The following is a 3,836-nucleotide window of genomic DNA, read 5'->3' on the forward strand; positions in this document are numbered from 1 at the left end:
GGGGGGGGGGGGGGGTTCTTTTGCAGCGCATTTTGGAAATCATTGTCATTACTAGGAATGTAAAGCGATCCAATTGTTGCTTCTGAATGCATGCTACCTGTGCATTCAATGATTTATTGAAGTCTAGACATTTAGTGGCTTGTTCTTTTAAATTGTTCAATTCAGCAATTTGTAGCTCAAATCCAGACTCTGGTGGATCTGCTCTGGGGCTGCAATTAGTCTGAGAACTCCTGTCTTCTTTAGGAACTGTTGCACTGGGGCGAACGTCGCTTGTACCTCGGGGGGACGTTGACGACGGCGCACACGCGTCGCTAGTGGACGGCCGGTTGTCTGGACACGCCGTCGTTCGCGGAGGATTTGACTGGCGCACCGGGGCGGACGTTTCTTGTGCAGTTGACCCGTTTTCGCTGCGATTACATATTTTGCTCTCCGTTCTTTTAAATGTTGCCAGCTGTTTATGACACATTTCCAAATGTTTGTCATGATCGTAATCCCCGTTCGGGTAATGTTCAAGCAATGACTTGAACGCATCGTCGTCATCAGCATCATCAGCGCCGTGATTACATATTTTGCTCTTATTTTTTTCATATGTCAGCCATTTATAACACATTTCCATAACTTTCTCATGATCGAAATCACCGTCCGGGTCGCAATCAAGCACCGACAACAACATATAGTCATCAACATCAGCGCAGTCCAAATTCACTACATTTTTTGATTTTTTGGCTGGTGACGCCATATTTAGTCAATGATATTTTTCTTTTTGCAGCGCAATATGGACGTCAACGTTGGGACTATGTATGTAAAGTGATCCGATTGTTGCTTCCTAACGCAGGCTAGCCCCGTAGCTTACGATGAAACAATGTCTAGAAGTTTAATAGATACAATTTTGGATCTGACCTCACGTAACTATCTGCTCGAGAGCTGGGGCAACTTCTGCTTGTTGGTCAAAAAGATCGTTAGTTATACAACTCTGATCTGGCTGGTGGCGGCTACCCTGTGATCCACCCCCATAGGAACTTATGTCACCCTCTGAATACTCCAGACACTGCAGATAGACTTCCTGATCATCTAGGCCTTCGTCGTGTCCTGCTGCACAGGATTCCTCTTCAGGTCCTTCTACAGCATCAATGCACAGCTAGGTGATAGACATGATAAAGTATGTTAATCCCACACAACTCCCTCAACAGCCCCCCCCCCCCCCCCCCCCCCCCCCCCCCCCAACCACACACTGCATACCAAGCACCCCCACCATTCAAAAACACTCACCTCTGGCTCTGGTCTTTGTTGTGGTCTTTTTCCAGCTGTGGCTGACACGTCTAGGGCACGGCCCTTCAACACATGAGGTCTTTGTAATGCATCAACTGATCACACCCCCTCTCTGGAGCATGTAACGCATGAGTTTGCCGACTATGAATGGCTCAACTTCTGGGGATTGGGGGGTTTTAACAGACTGGACATGGATGCATTATCCTAAATAATGCAGATTAAAAATAGTTTTCAATATTGGGAGTGCCGGTGCTAGGAGTGCAGCTTTAAACCTGGGTGGACACCAGTGTTTGAATGGGTCTGCCTGTAAACACATGCATGCTTTATGAGAAAAATAAACTTTTTAAAAACACAGCAAACATAATTTGACTTTTGTTTTCAACTCACCAGAATATCCTTTTCCCTTCTTTTGTACGAGTTTTAAACGCTACAAGCTGAAGCTCCCCACACCTTTTTTAAAGAAAAGGATAAACCAACAAAATGAAATATCACTGCTATATCACATCATCAAGGTCTACTGGGCATTAAGGCATTATATATATATATATATATATATATATATATATTTGTATTTACCTTTTTAAATAGATGCTCAAACATCTACACGTCCATAGCTTCTCTTCACTGTAGAGTTATCTGGTCAAACGGACTAAATGGTCACATGCAACAAAAACAAAAAAAAAAAAACATCCGTTTATATTCATGAATGAATGAACTAACTTGGAATATGCTTTAAAACAGATTATTTGCTATCGGTTTTTACTCACCCATGCCTGGTCACCTTTGTTCTGCACCTCAAAACGAGAGCTATAGCACTTAACTCACTGTGCAGACTAGCCAACAGGTTAACTGAAACAAGTGGTAAAAAGTAAGAATTCAACAAGAAAACAAACGCAATAGCACGTGGTAACTTTTCTTCAGCACCTCCAAAAAAAAAAAAAGGTTTACCAAGAAACAAACGCAACAGCGTGTAGTAAGTCAACCTATTCAGACTAGATAGCACATGTCCCTGGAACGAGAGGAAAGAAGTGGCCTCGAGACATGTCCAAGGGCTTTTAAAGTCTGAAACCACACCCCGCGTAATGCTGCGTCACGAATTTAGCTGCTACTCATTGGCCACCGTGCACGCACGCCCCGCAACGTCACCACGCCTTAGGCTTCAGGCTCCTACCTAAGGCTGTTAAATTAACTACTAAACTAGCTAGCAACCAGTGTTGCCAAGTCCGCTTATTCTAAGCGACTTTGGGCTTGTTTTTTTGTAAAGTCGCTTACAAATATTGGTAGTCGCGGGTTGCGTTTTTTTTGGGGCTTGTCACTAAAGTGTAGTTGCTTTTTTGGGCTTGTTGTTCCCAGCTTGTCCCTGCCGGTTCCCCAAGGTCCCGCCCCTTTCCCCATAAACACTATAGACAGCAGCGTTATGTCCCGCCCACTTCCTGCTTCTAATTGGCTCTGACCCAGATGGAAACGAGTACCAACCAATCAGAGGCAGAGCTGGGCAATCTGTTGTTTTCTGGATAGGAAAATGCGCGAGTAGGGACTGATGGTGAGTGGACTGTAGGAGAGTTTTTGGAGGAATAAATGCCCGGGATAAAGTGGGAGAAATACGGGAAGAAGTACAACAAAGACTGGGAGAAAGAGAAAGGAGGAAAAGAATGGATTCAACCCGTCGTGGGGAACAACTCAAAATCACGGTGAAAAAGTGTCTATATTTCAAATCCCATCAGTTTTCTAATGTTAAATAATGTTAAAAGGTGGTTTAACTCCTGTGGTCGTTGTCCTGAAGCTCAGGGGGAGAAAATAAATAAACTCTACCGTGTGTACAGTTTACCAATCTGTCCACATGGATGGTAAAACCGTGCACACAGTTTTATCTATTTATCTCTTCCAGGATCTTAGGGGGGCTCTGTAGAAAAAGTCGCTTATTTTGGGCTTGTTTTCACAGGCCTGGTTGCGTATTTGTCTCGCAAGATCTGGCAACACTGCTAGAAACGGAATAAAAGAAAAGCAATAGACAGGCTAAAACAATGACTTTACAACAATTACATCCTGGGAATCACACACAGGCTAACTGCTTAATCACATAACCTTAACCATTAAAGGTTTAAAAATAGATAGATGTAGATAGATATTTATTGATCCCAAAAAAATGTGGAAACTGTGGTGTTACAGCAGCAAAATCAGACACACAGCACAGAATATAAATTAAATACTAGGAAACAATATACATGCAATATACATGAAATAATAATAATAGTAAGAGGAATAAAATATAAGAGCTTATAAGGCAGAGCGCTGGCCACAACAGACTGGTAGAAGATCTCCAAGCTTCTGCTGCACCTGTTGAAGGATCTCAGCTTCCTCAGGAAATAGAGTCTGTTCATCCCCTCCTTGTAAACAGCAGTGCTGTTGGTCTTCCAGTTCAGCCTGCTGTCCATGTTGACACCCAGGTTTCTATAATCCTCCACCATGTCCACATCTCTTGCCAGGATGCAAAGGGGCAGCGGAGCCGTTCCCTTCCTCCTGAAGTTGATCACCATCTCTCTGGTCTTATCCACGTTCAGCAGCAG

At 43.6% G+C, this 3,836-nt stretch overlaps 1 long non-coding RNA gene across 1 annotated transcript in view; it reads right to left on the reverse strand.

Annotated features, from left to right (window-relative positions):
- LOC116693815 (uncharacterized) overlaps positions 1-2,281 on the reverse strand; it is a 2,781-nt gene extending 500 nt beyond the window's left edge. The window contains exons 1-5 of the long non-coding RNA XR_004332998.1: positions 2,037-2,281; positions 1,846-1,918; positions 1,657-1,719; positions 1,270-1,573; positions 1-1,138 (exon numbers count right to left, since the gene is read on the reverse strand). The exon at positions 1-1,138 is cut by the window's left edge and continues 500 nt beyond it. This is a non-coding gene — a long non-coding RNA (uncharacterized LOC116693815). The remainder of the gene's footprint in view (positions 1,139-1,269; positions 1,574-1,656; positions 1,720-1,845; positions 1,919-2,036) is intronic.
- Between the last annotated feature and the right edge of the window lie 1,555 nt (positions 2,282-3,836).

The sequence above is a fragment of the Etheostoma spectabile genome, chromosome 8 (assembly GCF_008692095.1).
Source record: "Etheostoma spectabile isolate EspeVRDwgs_2016 chromosome 8, UIUC_Espe_1.0, whole genome shotgun sequence".
NCBI lineage: Eukaryota > Metazoa > Chordata > Actinopteri > Perciformes > Percidae > Etheostoma > Etheostoma spectabile.